At 37.8% G+C, this 22,130-nt stretch overlaps 1 long non-coding RNA gene across 1 annotated transcript; it reads left to right on the plus strand.

The window, feature by feature from the left end:
* Nucleotides 1-18,452: 18,452 nt before the first annotated feature.
* Nucleotides 18,453-21,717, plus strand: LOC121080906. Its single transcript, XR_005825527.1, has 3 exons — nt 18,453-18,495; nt 21,322-21,382; nt 21,595-21,717. It is a non-coding gene; the product is annotated as an uncharacterized LOC121080906 (long non-coding RNA).
* Nucleotides 21,718-22,130: the final 413 nt, after the last annotated feature.

Here is a 22,130-nt window from a genome sequence, read left to right on the forward strand (position 1 = left end):
AAGCTTGTCCATGATCTCCACTGTGTATACTGCACACATATGGGTCTTCGCAGATATATGAGTGTACCATTGTATCTATCCATCCAGACAGATGGCTTTTCTTGATCATAGATGAATGCATCTGGCAGAATTGTAACAAACAAATGATCTCCAAAACCAAAACCAGACTGATGACTGTGTTCATGTATAAAATACTGAGTTCAGTGTATTCTAATTAACTGAGACAAGTTATTCAAGGGAGTTTAGACTGTCCTTGGGTACCAAGGAATAGACTTGAGATTCATAAAATATGAATGAGTTTTAACAAAAAGTATATGTAAAAATTCCAAGTATGCATTGATTTTCATTAGTATTCATCTGTTTTAAATCTAGACAATTTAGTAAGGAAGCAGAAAACTGACTTGGGTGATCGGTTGCACAGTGGAAAAAAGCACCCACAGCCGTGTATGGTGGCTGTGTATGCAGTTTTTGCCTTCTAAAGGTCAGATGGGGCATGACATATCCTGGGTATTTTAGGAAGTATCTTTCTTGTAAACTGAGTGCTTTGAAAAAGTATTATGTAACCCTTGTGTGCTTCTTAGCAGTGTCCTTCCTGGCTATGTGTTATATTCCTGGGAAATGCAGAGTTTCAGAGAAGTTGCAGATGGCCTTCGTTCTACTTGTTGAAGGAATGCGACATATGAGAGGATTGTCTCAGAGCACCAATTGTGCCTTCATGCTATTTTTGAAAATTTTGTTGAAACTGAAGAGACAAGACCTTATGGACCTGATGCTGACTCCAGTTTTGAAGTTAGACAGGTTAGAACTGTAGCAGGTCATTTTCTGGCAAGCTGCTTTCCAGCTGGGTGGCTCTCAGCATACACGACGGGTACATTGGGTTGTTCTTCCCCCAGTGCAGGACTTTGGGCTTCTCGTTGTTGAACTCTGTGAAGTTCCTGTTGGCCCGTTTGTCCAACACCCTCTGGGAGGCAGCACGACCTGCTTGTGTACCAACCACTCCTTCTTGTTTTGTGTCATCGACAAACTTGCTGAGGGTACACTTTGTCCTATCATCCAGGTCATTAATGAAGATGTAGACAGGATCAGATCCAGCACTGACCCCTGTGGTAGGCTGCTGGTTGTTGGCCTCCAACCAGATGGTTCCACTGATTACCAGCCTCTGGGCTGGGTCATTCAGCCAGTTTCAATCCACTCACTGCCTGCTCATCCATCCCATACATCAACAGCTTGTCTACAAGGATCTTAGGGGAGACAGTGTCAAAAATCTTGCTGAAGTCCATGTAGACAATATACACTATTCCCCCCTCATTTATCAAGCTGATCATTTCATCATAGGAGGTTATCAGGTTGATTAAGCAACATTATGCGACACTGGTGTGGTGTACAGATAAAGAAAAGTATATGGACATGATGCTCGTAAAAATGTACTGTTATAAAATGACCCTAAAAAATCATATGAGTGAAATTAATTCTTAAAAGGGAGACTACTTTGACAAATCTTATGCTTCAAATCAAGAGTCAGATGAGACCTACTGAAAGAATTTAATTTGCAGTCATTGTTTGGATTATTGACCTATTAAATGGTTTCAGATCTTTTACTTCAACAAAATGAGCTGAGGAACTTGCAGATCCAGGAGAATTTGACCTTGTAATTGGTTAATTTTAAGCAAGAACGTGAGGAATGTCTGACATACTTCATCATTTCTGTGTAATAGTTGTAAAAATTGTATCAGTCATATCAAGTTTTCCTGTATAAAAAGTAATCTGCAGCTGGATTGTTACTCTTAATCTGTATTTTAGACTGGAGTCTAACTGCTCTTTAACTTAAAAAGGAGAAATGCAGTAGCCCACATTTGTTAAGCAAATTTTGGAGGGCATAATGAACCTGGGGAAAAGCTTTGATGTTCTCTTTGCCCATACCAGTCATTTCTCTCAGTGTTATTGGTTATTTCTTTTACCTCCATCAGAAAGAATTTCAAGACTTCCTCCTTTCTGCACTTCATTTGGGTGTTGTATGGCTTTCTGTGTTCAGCCATTTCAATAGTTCTTACATGCCTGCTTCTAGACTCTAACCAAAAGACTGTGGTAGCAATCCACTGGGCTTGGGTTTCAGACAATGGAGATAAACAGGTTTCTACAGATCCTACCTGACAGTATTTTCATGTCCGATAGGTATTTATCTTTAAGATTACTAAGTGTAATTAAAATATAAACAGTTGTCCTTTGCAGTTACTATTTGATTGATGGAATTTATATTCTGTGCAACTGATTTCATTACTGTCACATTTTTATTTTCCTATTTCTGGCATTTTTTATTTATTTGTCCTTTACCCTAATATTTTACCTTCCATACCCAAGGACAAAGGCATTACAGTTCCAACCACTCTGTTAATCTTGTTGCAAATAATGTAATGTTCCTACAAGGGACAGAATTGCAAACACAGCTCTGCCTCCAGGTACTATTTTTTATGCCATCTGAGTCTGAGATAAATTGATCTTGATTTTTGTAAATGCACAGAACCCACAGTCCCCTTTTACTTTATTTGATATTTTGGGTCCTTGAGCATTTATATTAATCAAACATTGGTAAGCAACCAGGCAGATAGGCTACTTTTCATATTTTTGCCAAAAAAAAAAAATAAAAAAAATCTTGTGTTGTAGTACCATACGGCAAAACTCTGGCCTTCTGCCAATATAAATCAGCAGACTGCAGCATCATTATTACTTATGATCTGCCAGGAGGGTGAAACAAATAAATACAAATAAACTACATGTTGATAGCCAGTTCATTCAGATAATGCTTTTGTACTGTGAATAAGAAACGAAGCTGACAAACTGAAGTCAGTGTAGGAAAAGTTTAGATCTACCAAGGGCTTACCTTGGTCTGGTGCCTGATGCGTATCTGTATCCGATGAAACACCAATGCAGAAAACTAAATGAGTGGAAAGAATGAATCCACAGCTAATTAAAGCATCACTACCTCTCTTGTGTTACTTTTCCCCTTCCAGAGCAGAACACCTGGCTCTGCTGTGCCTTATGCACTCTATGTTTTTTCACCACAATCTGATAAAAGCAAAGGATTGCTTTGTGGCTACAGGATTTTTTGTTCCTGAAATGATTAGTCATACTACTACATGGATATGAATAATTTGATTTATTATTTTTTCTAATGCTCAAGTGGAATACTTGTAAATATGTATACTGGCAGGAGTATTCATATACTTGTACTATTATTCAAATGATAAGCACAATAAGTTATTGTATTTTCTCATGTATCTTCTCTTTTTTCTACTCACCCCACTGTGCCCTTGCCCTGTTTTCTCTTCATAATTGTTTTAAGCCTCAGATATCATACTGGTTGTTTTTTGCAGTAGCCTTATGACCTTTCATGGCTTTTGGAATTACCCCTTTTTCTGTTTGTTTTATGTGTTCTTATTAGGGTTGTCGTTAGCTCCATTCTGGTGTTCGTAGTTTTTGGAAATCTAAATCTTTGTTATTTATGTTATCAGTGAACTGACCTGGGTTGCCCACAACAATGTTCCAACTGTTTTCAGGTCCTCAACTTCTAATTATGCAGATGAACAGATTGTGCAAACTCTTTCCTTATGGCCACATTCTGGAGGAGTTGTTTTTATTAAACTGTTACTGCACTTGAATTTTAAGGAGATGCTGGCCAGTTTTTAGTAATTTTTTTCAGATGTCCTGTACATGTTTGTTGTACTAATTTCTTAACAAGTGATAATTAGACACACATCAAAAAATTTAAACCCATAATATCCAAAAGAAACACGGGTGTAAGAGAAAGTAAAGGATAAAGATTAAAGCCAGGTATACAGAGGAACAGCCTCTTCCTGAAGATCAGTAGGACAGTGCTCAGCATGCCAGTAGAATACTTGGAGATGTTAATATCAATGAAACAAATTGATCACTAGTGATCATTGATTGATCTCATTACATTAGAGGTGCCCAGAAAGAATAAACTTTTGAGGTGAAAGAATAGTGCTATGTCAATAATGTCAATAATGCTTTACCAATTAGATAATGCCCCAGTTTTTGAGGAGAAAATCACAGTGTGACATTCTGTGCAAGGAAATTATATCTTCTTGGGTATCTTCATCAATGTCTGGTATCATCGTAAGAACACAAAACTGACCCCAGCTTGGATGTCAGCAATGGGCTATGAGTTTATGGTTGTACCCCATTTTTCTTTTTTACTGTGCTGCAGCGGTGCCTAGAAAATATACAGCTTCTGCTTGAATAAAGTATGTGTTCCTGATAATAGAGTGTAGTCTGGTTGTTCATATGATGCCAGTGACTTTGGTGAGTACAGCACCCTCGACCATCTCTTGCCAGTGTAAGTGTACATTTATAAGTCCCCTGAGGAACCCTCCTTATCTCAAAAGACAGACAGGCTATCCAGATACCACACCAGAATACTGGTCATTTTCTTCACTGAAAAGCCTTTTGGAAATCAGAAAACAAAGTTTGTTCTTTTCCTTGCTTACCCCCTACAGAGTTGGGCAGGGTAGAAAAAAGTAGGATGCAGCTAGAAGAATGGAAAAAGTGAACACCAGGAATCAGAAGAAAATGTTATGTTCTTTAAATCTGAATACCAAAGGTGTTCAGGTAAAATTTCAGAGTGAGATTTATGTTGCCAGTAAAATCAGCACAAATTTCATAGTGACTTTAGGATGGTAAAATTCCAGTCTTAGATATTTTGTTGCCTGTCTAAATGATCACATAAAGTTTACTATAATTAAACATATCAACCGAAAAAAAAAATCAGGAAAAAAGTTTCAGTTAACAATTAAACTTACTTCCAAGTCTTATGTCAATTAATGCAGTTGTGCAGTCAAATTTTCTTTTTTAAAAAAATCCTGATATTTCTTTTTTATGTGAAATGAAATTTTTATTCAAGCAATGGGGCAAGTTAACTAGAAGTGGGAATCTCTGATAATGACTAGAATGTCAAAAGCATAAAGGTGCTGTCTGGAACAACAAGAGGTAAAAAGGTTCAGACAAAGGGTGATCTGTAAACATTAAGATACTTTTAAGTAGCAAATAATCAGGAGCTATTAATGTGATTAACTTCTACCATAAGCACAATACTATAACTGGTTTTTGTAGGTAATTTTTATCAGTAACTCTAAAAGTATTTTACAAAGTATCATCAGCCTCAAGTTCCAGAGAAACAAAGCTATGGGTAGGCAAGTGATTAGAGTTAACCCATCAGGCCACTGATAAAAGTGGGAGGAGGACCCTAAATTCTAAGTAATTTTTTCTGCAGTATTTACTAGAGCACAGCAGGAGTAGTATTCCGGAGTCTAAAATATAAAATGTCTGTGAAACCAGTGTCAGACACAACCACCACCAAACTGAAATCAGAAGGCAATTAGCGAATGAGTCATATCAATCAGTGTCAGTGGAAACACTGATTAACTTTGAAGCTGGTTGTTAATACAAATCTGTCAAATAGGTTTCTCATTAAAATCCTACTCAAAATGTTTTCCTGTTGAAAATGCGTACACTCTTATTCATAGTCAAGGACCGTAAAAGGCTATATTTTAGGGCTCCATTAACAAACTACATTAAAAAGCCGGCTTGTAGGTTTCACTGCTGAACAGAAAAAAGGCAGAACTGAAATGTATTTTGCATTTTATCTCTGTAAGGCCCCACCTGGCTATTAAGCACTTATTTGGCTGGGGACCTGTCTACCTAGCTAATCTTGGCAAGCTGTGGGTGGAAGCTACAAAAGGTATTTGCAGACAGAGAAGAGTGTAAGGAACGAAGATTTCTTGGAGAGAAGCAGCAGCAAACTGTTCTCCCATTGCCCTCTGAAAACAATTTTTTTCCTAAATTGTGACATCATGTTACAGAATTATGAACTGGAGTTACAAGTGGGTATCACGTGAGGGAGACAGAATTTTTCCTTCTGTGCGGTTTTCTTGTTTCAGTGAAGCAGCTCCAGAGCCATATCATGCTTTTATACAGTAAATCAAAAAATGTGTATATGGCTGCTAGCAGAACCGCTACATGTGAGTAAATAGCCTTTTGTAAAAAGACCATAAATTTTCATATCCCAGCTTTCATAGATGGTAATCTTAAGTGATAGAATAATGAATTAATGAATTTTTAGAGAACAGAGTGAGCACTAAGGGCTCAAGTGTCTCATTCTGTGAGAAAAGATGATGTGATGCCCCAGTACCACTTCAGTCTGGGTTCCAGGAATAGTCTGAGAGGAAAAGTAGCTCTGGTTTACTTTCTCTTCTTTCAGCACTCTCATTCCACCTGGCAGACACCTGTAAAGTCTTCTGGTGTGGTGTCATGATGGAATACTGTAACACAGACATCAGGTTGATAGGACTGGATAATCAGCTTTCAGTTTCAGTTGGCATAAACCCAAAACCACCTTTATTTCCTTCTCCTGTTTTCCTTCTAAAATATTCAACAATCCTACTGGCTAACAGGAAAACAAAGAACAAGATAAGAAGTGTCATGCTGGTGAGTGGGGAGGACAAAGAAGGGGAATAATATTTATCAAGGGGTAGGGTTGATATGAGTAAAAAAAATCATCTTGGTGGAAGGTAAGTTCAGACATTTTTGAAACATTGCCCAGGACATAAAGATTGTCAAACTTAATTTTTATATAGCCTTATATTCTCACAAAAGCTTGGGATTGTATGACATCAAGCTGAATGGGAGGATGAACTTTTCCTCCACCTTTTCTTTCCTCCTACAGACATTCGGACCTTCTAAAAATTATTAGAATGCATTTTAGAAAAAAGACAAAGTATCAACTCCTTTATTATTACTCACAACCAAATAAAACCAAAGTTCATGGGTGGATGCAGGAAGATTTAGGTTAGACTTTAAAAAATCCCATGTTGTAATGATTAGGAAAGTGAGGCATGGCCAGGGTTCTGTACTGTGTGTTGCCTGGAGTCCGTCCCTAAAGACTGGTTTCCTTACCGTTTTTTTTTTTTGTTTTTTTTTGTTTTTTTTTTTTTTTTTTCTGCAGTGACACTCTCACAAGTGCTTTTTTTTTTATTTTGGTTGAAGACAAGGCTAGGATAATGAACTATGGTTCTGCATAGTACAGTGCTATTTGTTTGCGAAACGTCAGATCTGGGTTCTCATCATGGATCCAAGCATGAGCATGCACTAAATGTAAAATTGTTTAGACTTTTATCTTTAGAGAATGAAGTTCTAGGAATGGAGTTCAATAATGCTGAAACTTTTGTATATTATTGTATGGAGACAGACATCGTAAGGAGACCTATTCATAAAATAAATGTATGACATTTTTCCTGTAGACTAATAATTTTGAACTGGTAAATGATGAATTTTCCTTTCCCTGTCAGAGGCCAAAAGTAGTATTTTTTTGTTTACTATGGGAATAATTTCAATTTCCAGATTTTTTGATATATCATGCACATGACACAGTGCTCTCTGAGCACCATACATACCTCTGTAAGTATGGGACCTCTTTCTCTATTCCTTATGCTGTAAACTCTTATCAAGAAAAGTGTTGGACAGAGGCATCTGTTAAAAGTTCTGCCTTTAGAGTAAGTGTAGGCCTGCACTCTTTTTCTGCCTCCTATCCATCAGTTAGTGTGAAAGAGAACCTGGCTTTTAAATCAGAATTTTGGTGTAACTTGAAAATGGTGTTGCATTTTGCTGGCTGTATTTATCCTAGGCTGACATTCTAGCTCTTCTTATCTTGAAGTAGTACCAAGCAAATTTTACCTTGCCGGTTCCTTCCAGATACAGGTGATAATATTTGTTTTTAAAGTGAAAGCTGAATGGTCATTTTATGATAAACCAGAAGGTTCTTTATGATAAAAAACCAAGGAATTAGTTAGGGAGCAAAATCTGTCTTGATAGGAAAGAGAAAGGATCTAAGAAAACTTTTGTATACTACATAATTACTTTACACAGCTGGAAAAGTACAGTTTACTTTACCAGAGACCAAAGTCATAGACCTTTAGAAAGTATTATCTTTAATGTTCTGTCCTCTTTATTCTCTGTTTTGCTTTGGATCTGGATTTAAATGCCAAAATACTTTGAGGAAAGCTTGGTTCTTTTCATGTTATCAGACTGTTCAGATGTAGGAAATAGCAAAAATCTCAGCTTGTAGTTTTCAAACTTTTCAGCTCATTTTCTTCTGGGCCAGAAAGCTAGGTAGTACAAATGCATTGAGGTAAATGTCAAAATTATATTATTTGTCTCTGAGAGAGATTTCTTTTGGAGTATATTTAAATGAATAAAAATGAAATCACAGTCTTCCCAACACAGAGAACAAATGCAATCATGTTTCTTATTGGCTTGTGTTTTTCAGTACCTTCAACTTTGATGTGATATTTCACAGTTTCAGACATACTCCCTTAAATTATCAAGTAGTATTATGAATTCCAGTAAGGACACTTGTTAAATGTAAATTCAGATTTTATATCAAAACCAGCAGACATGATTGTCTTCAATCCACAAATCGTAAAAGATGATTTTTAACTAAAACTTGCACTGAAGGCCCTCAATGAAAAGTTGGATTTCACAGCATTTGCAGTGTTGCTTTTCTAATACACCATGTTCTTGAACAGCTTCTCTAGGGAGAAAATCCTGTGGTACATGTGGGCATGCCAGAAGTTTCCTCTCTCATCCCAGTTTTGCAGCTGGCCAGCATTCCTGAAGCGTCCTGGAATAGAATTCTTCAGGCCAGCCTAGGGACCACAGCAGCTTTCCAAAATGTTTTTATTCGTAGTGAACTTGATAAACAACTTGATAGTAATATATTAATCTTGATGAGAAAATATGCTTTTCATTTAAAACAGCAGTTTGGTTTGGAATGAAGTTTTGAGGGTGAGTGGTGGGGATGGAGGAAGATTCCCTGTTCTTATTCCTCTGACTTTTGCTACCTAACAAATTGAAACTATATTGATGCCCCTCAGGTTCCCTTTTTCTCTCATGTCATGTATCCCTGTATCTACTAATTTTATTCTTTAACCCCCAATTGCCCACATATTATATTAAATCCCTTTAAGCAAATGCTGAGCTCTGTATTTCCATATTTATTCTGACTTGGTAGAACTTCCCTCAAGAGGAGTGCATGGATATATGTGTTAATGGAGAGATGGTGATATGTGGGGAAAAATAAGCGGGGGTGGGGGTTTTTCTTTGATTAAAAAAAATTGTACCATATATACCACATATTTCTAACATTTTCCTGTGTGTGTCTTTACTTCTGGTATGACATGGGTTCTTTTCCCCTCCCTTCCCTTTTAACAGGGTGATGGCTAATGAAACAGGTAAAGCTCAGGCATAAGCCTTCCAAATCCAAGGCAAAATGCAGGCTTTGGACAAAGACAAAAATCTTTAATAGAAACCAGACCTTTTTGAGTATCTATCTGAATAACATAAAGATGCAGAGATTCATTTTGATCCATGTGAAACCTTCCTGTGGCCTGCATAGCTCCCAGTGCCTAGCAAAAGGAAAGAATAATACACTTGCATGTATTGTCACTAACTCACCTGTAATTAAAAAATGTTCTCCCAATCAGTCTGTGAATGCATTTTTCTCAGTTCCTTTTCTGCTTGCATCGTGATTCAGTGGATCTTTCTAGAGGTAACAGACTGGAGAGCCTGGTATGTGGACAACGGCTCTGTGGACTCAGCTTCAGAGGTTTTTGAGGTCCAACTGGCAGATTAATGTTACCTTAGCTCTTGTGGAAAGGACCCTTTTAGCTTTTTGCTAGTAGTAGTAACATTTAATAATTTATTGCTATTTGAGTCTTTTGCCTTTGCTAGAGCAAAGACTTTCCATAGGTATTGATGGTAAAAGAAAAGCAAGACCTTTTTGAGGGAAGGCTGGGAGGAAACTGATGGTCTTGTTTGAACTTTGCTCATATCAGGACTGAGCGTAAGAACTCTGCATATAAATATCTGGAGGAAGGTGTCACTGCATATTGAACAAAGTGCTTGGGCAAATAATCCGTGTTTTAATAAGATGGAGTGAACAGATGCAGTTAAGCACAAAATCATTGCAAACTGAGCAAAACACAGTGTTAACTGCGCATAAAATAGAATGCACTTTGTAGGCCCAACTTCTACTAGAAAATGAATCCTTAGTCCTTGTCCTGAAAAAAAGCAGATGGTTGTATTGTAAGTACTATAAAGTCAAAATCCAGGAAAGAGATAGACGTGTAAAGGTATTGTTCCTAGAATTCTCATAGCTACCCTGCAATAAGTCTATAATTTTTGGAAGTTTAGGAGTATCAGCCCTACAGAACAATGAAGAAACTTATTCTTGTGGCAACAATGCAAGAGGTTCTTTTCACAAACCTTAAAGCACTCTGACCAACATTTCTTTATAAACTACCTTAGAGCAATGGTGGTGTTTTCTAATCCTGGCATTAGTAATTGATTTTTTACTAATACCCCAGATTTAGGTGTTTTAATGAGCAAGGGAGACATTACAGTCTAAAGGTCTTACAGAACGAGTACATTCTCCTAATTTTCAAGGATCTTTTACTACTTTTCCTTTTCAAAGTTATTTTTCCAACATCATGATAGCTCCCAGCCCCTCAGATATTTTTCTTCTGAGGACAATTAACAAAGTGAATGCCGTTTCAGTAAAGGAAAAAGAATTAAGTTATATAACATTTAAAAAAACCTATTTAATTGTATTAGGTTCCTTGTTTGCCCATTTTCACTTGTCTTAAGCAATGAAAACAGTCTAAGCTGATCCTAATACTACCAATGCTACTAGTGCTTCCACTTAAGTAAAATCTTTTATCATTAGTATTCCTACCCCAGGGAATGGCTTGTCATAACATTGACTTCGCCATATGCTGCCACTCAAATTGTATCTGTCAAGTTATTGATGACATGGATATTTCACAGACTACATACTTCCTAAAGCATATACTCTCTCAATTGCACAGATTTTACAGTGATCAATGTAATGCAAAGGTAGGAAGGGTTAGGAGCTCTAATTCTTGCACAGGATTCACTTATTCAGCAGTTCTTTCTCCTTCCTCCTCCAAGAGCTTTATTAGTGATGATTTTTTATTTGCTAAGTGATACCTTAAAGCAGGGCTTAACAAACATGAGGAAGATAGATTTCTTACAGCAACAACTGTTAGTTTATCTGTTAACGCCCCTGGCAAAACACGGTTGGAGCTGACATGCATGACTGATGGGCTCTCTTAACAAGCAGCTCATCTTCCAAAGAGGAGCTGTGTATCTCTAGCTCTGGTTTCAGGGCCGTCTGTGTCCAGATGGTAGTATAAGTGTTTTTGCACCACCTTGACCCTGGGTATCGGCTTGGCCTAATGTGCAACCCAGATGAGCCTCAGGACTAGCCAAGTTATGAATGATCACTGACTGGCTGATTCTCTTCCTGCTTTCGTTCTGAGAGTGGAAAAGCCAGCCTGATTCCCACCTGTGTTGCAGTTCCTCTTATTCATGCTACTTTCCTGTACTCTTTGCACCCCTAGAGCTACAACAAGGGCCCAGCTGCAGGGGCTCAGACAACCAGCTTTGAAACGTTTAAGAGTTGGAGGGATCTTGCAGGAATGTTTCAGCCTCTTATAGCTTATAGCAAGACTGGCATTTGACACTGTGTTTTTAGGCTAGGATATCATCTTTATTTATCAATCTAGTCCCATAAATAATGTCATCTAAAAAAATAATAATTGTAACCACAGGAGGTCTAAAATGGTAACTTGACCTCAAATACATTTCATATATATCAGTAAATTTTTCCGTAATTTACCATATCAGAGTCCAACTCCAATAATGTTATATATTGTAAAATCACTGTGCCTGCAACTATGCAGTATGACACAGTTATTGTATGGCTGCCTTCTCCACTGTCCCTTAGGCAAGGGAAGTCCATGCAGGACACGGTCTTTTTCAAAGCTTGCTAGTATATAATTTCTGCTTTCTACTCCATTTCTTAGTGGACTGATGCCTGCTTTATAAAACTGCCTTATTTAATATTGCACAACAAAGCTGAGTCAGTTAATGTCTTCCACTCCCCTAGAGGGTGGTGTGGCCATGTGGCAATGATTTACTGTCAACTTAGATTCACCAACAAGGTCAAGTGACAAAACTCACATTATGGCTGTCGGCACCACACCTTAGGATGTGGATACAAAGCAGAGGACACAATTTTCTGATGCTGCAACTAACAGCTTTGAGCAAAATTACATTCTTGGAAACGTGCACCCAAGCATATTTCCCTGTGTGTTGTATGTTTAAACTACAGGGGAAGTGCAAAAATACATGCAAATATAAATACGTACTTATGTTGTACATATTCCATCTAAAACTAAATTAAAACTTTTCCATAATCATTCTATAGTGAAAGCAAAAAGGCTTACTTTCACTATATTTTACATCAAGCTAAGCACTTGTATTTTATATATTGCACGTTTGTGAAATGGAGTGTTTTACTACTGGTATTACAGCACAGAAAATTCTTAGCTGGTTTTTTATTTATAAATTGTGCTCTATGAAATTATTTCCATTTGCAGCACCTTGTCCTCTATAGTGAAATTAATTTTCACTCACACTTTTTCCTCAGCCATTCAAGTTTTGTTTTTGTTTTCTTTTTATTTTGGTGATCCAGTGGAAACTGATCTAGCTTGTTTATATGGTGCTTCCTCCGGAGCTGCTGGAGAAAAATATCTGCAGCTGGAGTATATATATTTTTATTTGGAAGTGTTTAATATTTTTAATCAATTACTTTGGAGCTTCACCTTTTAGTGCCTGATAAAGTCTGTATAATTTGTGAGTGCATTTTTGTAGAAGGGACTGCTCTGTTCCAAAACACAACAGAAATCAGTATAGGATTAACAGATCATCTTTTGTTTGTTGGCATGCGCGTGTGTGCACGCACACACACAGAGATGTGTGCAGCTACCTATGTTTACACAAACACACATTTACGCACAGCTGCTTTTTTTCTCTTGGTAGGTACCAAAATATTGGGATGCTTCAAATACGTACCTTCATTAACAGTTTTAATGAAATTGATTCTATGTTATATCCTTTGGAGACTGCTGTAAATATTTTCAGTTCTGCACCAGCTTGCATGTCTTTTCTTGTTCAGACTCTGCACCATGCTCAAGTCAAAGTGGTTTGTCTGGTAGGGTATTAGAAAGTAAGATAATGTTTGTGAAGATGTCCCAAGAGTTTTGAATGGTGTGCCCAGAAAAGAATGACATGGAGATGAGGAAAAAAGGAATAAGGAAAAATCAAAACTGGAGGGAAGTATTGTTGCAAAGCATCACAGTGATGCAACACATCTCAAAACAAGGTGAAAATTTGCTGTCTCTAGACAACCTAATGAGTATAAATAGATTCAAACAGGTTGCACATGAGTTGAATTGGTCAAGGGATCTGCTAAAGGGTTTCTGGTAGACAGCTGCTTTTATAATAAAGCTGGGCGAAATAAAATGTAGAAACTAATTTTGGAGGAGATCAATTGACTCCATCTAGCTTTTTCAGTCTGGAAAGCAGGTGTGAAATTTCATGGTGTTTGGGCTCTCCTGTGAGAGTCCCAGAACTTCCTTGTTTGATCAGGTCACTTGATAGCAAGAATGAATTTTCTTGCAGCCTTCCGGCTTCAGCTCAGAAGAGCTGAGGCACCTGAATTATTGAAACACATGAAAGCAGAACAGCTGATGTTCTCCACTTGACTCTGGAGGAGGTGGCAGGGAGAGTCCATGTGAATGGTTCTGTGCATGGGTAAAGGGATGAAGAGGAAGAAACACTATCACAGGCTGCTCTGGGAGCCGAGTGCTTGAGCTTCTCCCCACAATGACTGTATATAATACCATACAGACTGATTCCACTCTTGACTCTGAAGCAGAAAGTCCTGGTTCTGTTTCCACAAAGTGCAAGTCCTAAAATCATTTCAGCTTAGATTTCCATTCTTGGTTTCTAACCTCTGACTGAACTCTGAATCCTCAAGATGAGAGATCTGTATGCTTGGGATTGTTCCAATTTTATTTTATATTTAATCAGTTTAATCATTTCAAGCTTAAAGCATGCACTCTAGCACTCACATAAGTCAGAAACCTATGGATTTTTTTCCTCCATTTTAGCAATGAGCCATATGTAGGTCTTTCAAGGGTGCCAGCCTTTAAACAGAGTCACACACAAAGCCTGTGGAAAAAGGCCACAGGGACCTGCAGGAAACCAAGAGCCATGCATCAGACTATCAAGACAAGACATGGAGATTAGCTGGGGAGGAGGAAAAGACAGAAAAGGAAAGGGCTAGTGTAATGAACCAGAGCATATTATAGGATCACGGAAAATAGCTCCCTGCTCAGAGCAGTGTCAATTACAACAGTTTGTCCCGGAGCATGTCCAGTTGGATTCTGAACATCTCTAAGAACAGGGACTTCATGGCCTCCTAGGGCAACCTGTGCTAGAATCTGACTGTCCTCACAGTAAAAAATGTGCTTTTCACTGTACAGGTGGGATTTAATGTGTTTTAATTTGTGCCCATCTCTTCCTATCCTGTCCCTCTTCTTCAGTCCCTCCCATTAGGTATTTATACACATGGATAAGGGCCCCTTGATCCTTCCCCTCTCCAGGGTAAGCATTTCCAGCCCTCTCAGCCTCTCCTCGTATGAGAGATGCTCCAGTTCGTTCATCTTTGTGGCCCTGTGCTAGGCTCATTCCAGAATGTCCAAGTCTCTTGTACTGGGAAGCCCAGCATTGAACACAGTACTCCAGGTGAGCCTCACCAGTGCTGAGGAGAGAGGAAGGCTTAGGAAAGAAAGGATATTAGGAGAACTGGAGGGGGGGCTGGGGGGGAGTTACAGGCAGGTTAAGCTGAAAGCAAAAACATGCCCAAAAAGGATGGAATAAAGCAGTTCCAGGACAAGAGGTACAAAACTTCATGGAGTAAAGGTATGAGATAGCAAGAAAAAGAAAGAAAAAAAGTAAGAGAATTTTTCAACTGGAAATATTTCATGGTTTTATCTGTAAAAAAAATGATTAAAAATGTTACAACAGAAACATGCCTTCTGATACGCACATGAAAGTAAGTAGGTTACAAAAACTGCCATAACCCCACTTAATGGGTTAAGTCACATGGTCAAAAAATGCTGAAGTTTTGATTTCAAGAGTAACATTAATTACACTGTCTCTCTTTTATTTATGATATAGTCTACAGTTCACAGAATATTAACCATACTAAGGAAAAAGCATGTGTACACGTGAATGTCTTTGGGGAAGACCTGCAGTTCAGGGAATCTTAGATCTTAGTTTTAATCTCCACCTGGCTTTTGAAGATACATCTAAGTCAGTTGCTGTGTATAGAATATAATTAATTACAACATTGGCTTATCTCTGAAATGAAGAAATAATATTTTAAGCAATCATTGGACTAGGATAAGTTTGAGAAAGCATATTGCTTTTAAGTACAATCTCAGAAATCAAGAAAAACCCCAAACATTTATGTGGGATTGAAAGTGCCCATTACTCTGCAGGATAAGGCCCATTAATAAACATTAATAAGAATTTTAGGCAATAGGTTCTCCATAACATCTTGACTTTTTTGCCACATTTCTAATGAAAAGCCCGTTCCAAGAAGATACTGCCAAGCTGAAAGTTTATATGATACCAATTTTGGATCTACAAAACTGGTTTATAATTCCTCTGCTGAAGCTGTCCTAGTAAACTCATTACTCTTGGAAAATACAGATGCTGTATATTTAAACAAAAGGGTAAGTGATTTTAATCTCTTCCCCTCCCTCCCCCCCTTCCTGTCTTCTCCCTCCTCCTCCTCCTCCTTTTCCTCCACCATCCCTCAAAAAAAAAAAAAAAAAAAGAGCTTGGGGAGGATGTTACTGTTCAACACCATGTGACAGTCATGAAAGATGTATATTCCTCGATAAAATTCTGTTCTCCAGATGAGCATAGTTGACAGGAGTACCATGCCACAATCTTTTTGAGTTCATGTCTCTTTAAGATCTCTGTAAATAAACAGACTGAAGTTATGGTGTTGAGAGAGGTCAGAATAACAATATTTCCTACTTTAACAGTCTCCTTTTTTCTTTTCAGCTGGCTGGAATTCACATTGTTGTTAACCACTTTTTAATAAATTCCAGGTTTTGAACACTGTGCACTTCTATACAGCTTGCAGCTGGAAATAAACAGACTTACAATGGCGGAAGGTAATTCAGCAATTTAAAGTTTTTACAAGGATAATGAAGTGAGAGTTTCTGGAAAAAATATACCTGTGAACTGTTTGTTTTCCAGAACCTTTTCCTTGTTTGGATGATAATGTCCTCTCCTTATAACAGTTACGATTTTTCAATAGACAGCTTGATTATTTTTTTCTGTTAAAAAAACCCTCCATATTTAGAACTTTTCATCTGTTCCTCTACTCCCATGTCTTCACTGTTGACTATAAGGATGGATCACATGACAGCATAAATTATTTTGGCAGCTATTCAGTGAGTGCAGACCCTGGTCTGTGTGCAACAGCTTGCTTTTACTTGTCTTCTGCACTGACTGTTTTTTGAAAGATGGGCACTTCTGTATCCTATTGTTCTCTGTATATTGCGTAGACTACTGCCTATGCTTTTCGGATCAGGTAAAGATCTTTTAGGGTAAAAATTGTCCTTTAACCTTTTTGATGGAAAAAGATTCCAGACCTCTCTTTCTGAGGCTGCAAAAAAATGTGTGAATTGCACTACTTTGTGGCTACTGGGGTATTGGAGGTACAGCTGAGAACTGTGAAAAATAACCCTTTTGTGTAGAATACTCTGACAATGTCTAACAAAGGAAAACAAGAAATTCAAATGAATTTGTTTATACAGTTCTTTTTTGCCTATACTTTTGTGGTTTCCTGTCTCATTTATTCTATAAATATACAGGAGATAGCTGTTTTATTTGATAGCGAAATAAGAACAATGTCATGGAAGCATTACCATTACAGGGTCTGGGATGTTATGCTTTCATAGACACCAGTCTGTAGGGTTAAGATAGAAATTACTTCCAGACACTGGACTTTCACATATAGGGATGAATGTAAGGGAGTAACTGGGGGAAGAAAGAGCTTGCAATCTGGTCTTACAGATGCTGTGGTTTCCCAAATTAATGCAGATTCCCACTCTACTTGATAAACTTTTATTTGATTTTTCAGGTCCAGCAATTATGAGCTATCTCAGAAATGTAGCAGAAATCTTTGTATTTTTCTGCCTTAGAAGGAAGATCTCAAACAGTTTTTTATGACCCTTCCTGCCTCATCTAATGGAAAGGCTGGGTTACAGTGTAGAATGGCACTTTCTGTAGTATCTGTTTTATTCTAGAATCTCAAATTATTTTATTAACACTAGCAAAAAGATGTCTGAGGTGAGGATTTTGTAAATATTATGCCTATTTTACTGATAAAAAAACCTCTTGGTAAAAACACAGCTTTCTGAAGGCCAATAAATAGCTTTGGACTGGGACTAGAAACTAAATGCCCGAATCTATTAAAATGGAGCTCAGGGTTCATGAACTCTTTCTTACCTGTAATGATAAAAGTTGCATTAAGAAGAGCCAAAGCCACCTGAATAGCTGGGAAAGCCCCTTTCTTTTTCTGAGCCGTTCTTTTCATTCCTGAACACCTTCCTCCTTCCTCAGACTTCTCATCCGGAAGAGAGATTTCCAGCAGTGATTAGGTTTGGGAAATCATCTGGCAGTGAAGCATTTGAGAATATCCTTCAGAGGTTATTTTAAATGGATTCTGCCAACAGATCTTTCATTGCATTGTTATGCCTACCTCTGTCCCCTATCCTATAATATGTTATCATTATCTCATGAAAGCCACAATTGAACCAACACAGCAAGACCAGCAGTGTTCTCATGGCGATTCTTGAGGCTGCCTGTGTACTGTGAAATGGAGCAGGGTACAAGAGCTACCATGTAAGTGCTGCCTGACTCCAGTGAAGGTCGTGCCACTGGGCAGCTGCATCCACCCACACCATACCTTAGCTAACTAGCCTCCCTGAGAATCGTGTGACGTGCTTAGAACTAACCTGGGGTCTCTCACATGATGCCAAATTGTATTGTAAAGAAGTGCCTCTAGTCCTTCACTTTAGCCACCAGACAACCCTGATTCAGAAGGTATGTGAGAAGTATTTAACTTTATATGGGCTTAGCAGCTTAGGACTCATTGTTGCCTTCTTTTACACTGAGTTTTTTTACTTATGACACTTACTGCAATTGCAGGAGATGGAGAGACACTTGCAGTACTGCCAACATGAAAAAAATATAAATCTGTAGAGTCCCCCGACTTCCCCAAAAAGAATTTGATGAGTGCATCTTGAGGTTTTGAAATTTGTTTTGATGTTTTTGAGGAGCTGAAGGAGACTTGCCATATATTTTCAGCTTCTTTCTGCATTTATAAAGGTCAGAGACTTGCTTTTATAATCTGAAAGCTGAGATTCCTGTGAAGCTGCTTGATTCTGGGAGCTACAGACTTTGAAAGAAGTAAGATTTTATATTACAAATTACAGGAGCTGATGATCTGCACTTAGGTTTACTCTATTTGGTATTTTTCCATGAAATGTTACTGCTGCATGGCTGGTATATGATAGGTTGTAAACAAAACTTCTTGAGCAGCTGAGAATCAAAAATAAAATAGCTGTCAGTGTGAAATGAAGCAGTTTTACACCCTGTCTGTACATGCACATACAACACTTTCCCCAGAAATTCTGATTCTTCGGGCTTTAAATGCAGTGCTTAAATTAAGTTTACTTGGTCTTTTTTAAACTATTGGGTTTCCCATAGGGAACTGGGATTTGGGTCTTCCTGTTTGAATGTTGGAAGTATGTCTGTTTTCCCCTACTTTCACCCCCCTCTGAACTCCAGACAAGTTTAAATGTGCTTTGCAGGAAAAAATTCCCCTATTCTGGACCCCTTTACTTGTGTGGATTCACTTACTCTACAATCTGAACAATGGTGGTGATGGTAGAGAGATTTATTCTGCTTTCAGCTATAAAATGTACTTGGACTAAGGCAGAAAAAAAATTGACGTTCAGTTATTCAAGAATAAGTGTAGAATTCTAACTTTGCAAGCTTTGCTTCCGTCTTAACTGTACAGTGTCTTTTAGAACAGAAATGGAGCTTGCAAGGTGTGTACCTGAAGTTCTGGAGGCCAGATTTTGTTCAGAGAAGTACTTGAAATTTGAGAAGTTCTCCTGAAAGTTATCCAAACCTCTCAATTCCTCAAAATCGCTCTCACAGTATTGCTATTGCAGGCTGCTTGCTAGGTTTTTTGGCATTTTTTCTTCTATTTAAGGTGGAAGTTCAGTCTTTTACATGGCATTTTCTCACATCTGCCTATGAATCTAGAGAAGGAAAAAAGGAAGCTGAGAAAGCTTACTAGAATTGTAAGAAGTTGGGTCCTTAATATTTATCCACTTAAATATTTTTCCTAACTTCTCTTCCCTTCCCTCTGTAACATTCTGGCTATGCCTTCATCCTCTGGTGTTTTGCAGATAGATATAATAAAATTAGGTGAAAAACTAGTTGATTTGAGTCAGTTTGATGACTGTGACCAGCTGCTTCTTCACCTTTTTTGTCTCTTCTGTACCATATTCCTTTAAGGAAAACACTGCTCTGAGATGTTATTAAATATGATGAGATGATATGAACCCAGGCCTCTGGGTCCAGGCAGCTGGTCCCATATAGTGATGATGAATATTTTCAGGGTATGGAATAACTTTTCATACCGTGAGTAAAAAAAAAAGTATAGTAAATAACTGAAGTCAGATAGCAAAATGGTGGGCAACAATTTCATTTTTTTTTAATCTTTTTTTCCCTAGTTCCTACTGTATTGTATGACAGCGGATGTTACATTCATATCAGCATCTATCAAATCCTTTGTCAGCAGAATGCAATACAATAGACTCACACGTACAGGCTGTGTCAGGTCAGATGGAGATGATTCATTTTTCTTCAAACAAAAAGTGTCTTACTTCTCAGTAAAGGTGCAAGTGGTTTTGTTTTTTTGTTTTTGTTTTTTTTTTTTTTTTTTTTCTGGGGGTTGGGAAATGAAAAAAGAAAAGATTGAAAGAACCTCTTTTTAATCCTCCTCTCTCTTCACTGTGTACAAATCCTCTGGATTTCTAATATCCTTAGATTTACAGTTTACATGTGAGCCAGTTATTCTGCTGGATTCAGTCTCCATTGACCATGAACAGATGGGAGTAAGCGAACTTTCAAGCTATCCACGATTGCCCAAAACCTCAGGTTATGTCTTGACAGCTTGGCTGGGTTTAAAGTGAACTCAAGGCCACCCTAAATGCTGTCAGCTGCTAATGCCTCCCAAGGAGTCATCAGCCTGATTGAGCTGATCTCCCCTTCCTGCAATAGCATCTAGACAGAACCTTTGATGGAAGGTGCTATTACATCTGGCTGCCACAACAGCAGTGGAGCAGGCCCTGGATTTGGGACTATGCCCTTCACTTCCTTGTTCTGAAACTTTCTTTTGGTGAGTGCTGCCTAAATAGGTTAATGATCATCCACAGTTACAACAATGCTGATGTGATAGTTGAACATCCTGAATGTTGTTATTTTAAAGCTTGGGCAAAGTACTGATTTCAACCTCTTTTGGAATGAGTTGAAGAATGTAGATATGATTTTGCTGAGAAATATAGCTGGATATAATTTCAGAACTGTCATCAGAAGAGTTATTTCCCTATTAATTAACAACACAAGTTTCACCATGTTTCTTGCACGTAACACTACTCAGAAGTAGGAGTGACAGAGAGCTGGAAGCATTTCTATGGCAACAGAATTCAGGAAATGGAAGGAAAAATAAAAGAAAAACAGATTCACCTTTGAATCCTGATTTTTCCTTACAGCAGAATGCAATCCATATCTTTCCTCTGCATTAAATATGTGAAACATGATTGCTTTTTATAGACCTCTGAAGCCATAATAAGCATTTATATAAAATTGTGGAAAAGTTCCAGGGTTGTTACTGACACTACATGTATGATGATTTAATACTGTTAATATCTTTTGTAAGTTGAATTATAATGCGGTTATTTAATCTAATGTTTAGAGTAAGAATTGTGATGTCAATTATAATGTGGTCATTTAATCTGATATTTAGAATAAGAATTGTGATGTTTGCTGTTTTCTTCAGGCTTGAACTATAACAACATAAAAATCTTTTCACTTTTATCTGTTAGAAGAATAGTTTGTTCTCCCAGTTAATGCAAAAACCTTGCAATTAAAAAATTAAAAAAAAAGCAAATAAGCTTCCTGAATAAACCTGTCTCAATAATGTCTGTTGGTTTTTTTTAGAGATCACACAACTGAAAATTTCCAAAGGATACTGCACAAGGCAATGCAAGGCAAGACACAGGTGAGGTGCTAAACTGCTTCTGGTGCTCTGCAGATTTACATTACTGTATGGTCAATCCTGATTGCATCCATGTTCAGGCATGATCCCATCCAGGGCTTGCTGTGGGTGGGATGGCTGTGTTTATGCATATCCCGTGCCTGATAATCCCTAACATGTATTTTCCTAGCATATTTTAATATGCCCACAATCTTATTTATTCTTTGTTGTGACAGGTGAGGATGTTATGGACCTAAGGTGCTCTCAGTCTTCCTGATGAAGTTTTCATACAGCCTCTTGATTAAACTCTAAAACAGAAAAGCTCCATCCAAAGCCAAAGGTTGTTTCAATCAATTTAATGAACAGGTAACCACTGAAACCGCTGGGAGACACATGCAGATCCATCTGGAAAATACTACCATTATTGTCTTGTGCTCTCATGCTGGTACTCATATCTTGTTTCCAGGATGCACTCTGCATTTATGGTTTCAGCATATATTCCTTTCACTTCAGGACAGAGGCCAGACTCACTAAAATAGATGTGCAAGTTTGGAGGTAAAGATACATATTTGACTGTCCATTCTGGCATATCACTGAGACTGTTGAACTGTTTTTAAAACTCTATTAACCATTTTAAGCAAATGTCCTGACCTGAACGCCTGTGGATGTTTACTTTACCTGATGGTGTATTTTGACTTAGAGACAGCTTAAGAAAGTACTGCTTGTAATTCAAGGAAAATTCCAGTTTTATTGCTGCAGTCTAGATTCTGCC

The sequence above is a fragment of the Falco naumanni genome, chromosome Z (genome assembly GCF_017639655.2).
Source record: "Falco naumanni isolate bFalNau1 chromosome Z, bFalNau1.pat, whole genome shotgun sequence".
Lineage (NCBI taxonomy): Eukaryota > Metazoa > Chordata > Aves > Falconiformes > Falconidae > Falco > Falco naumanni.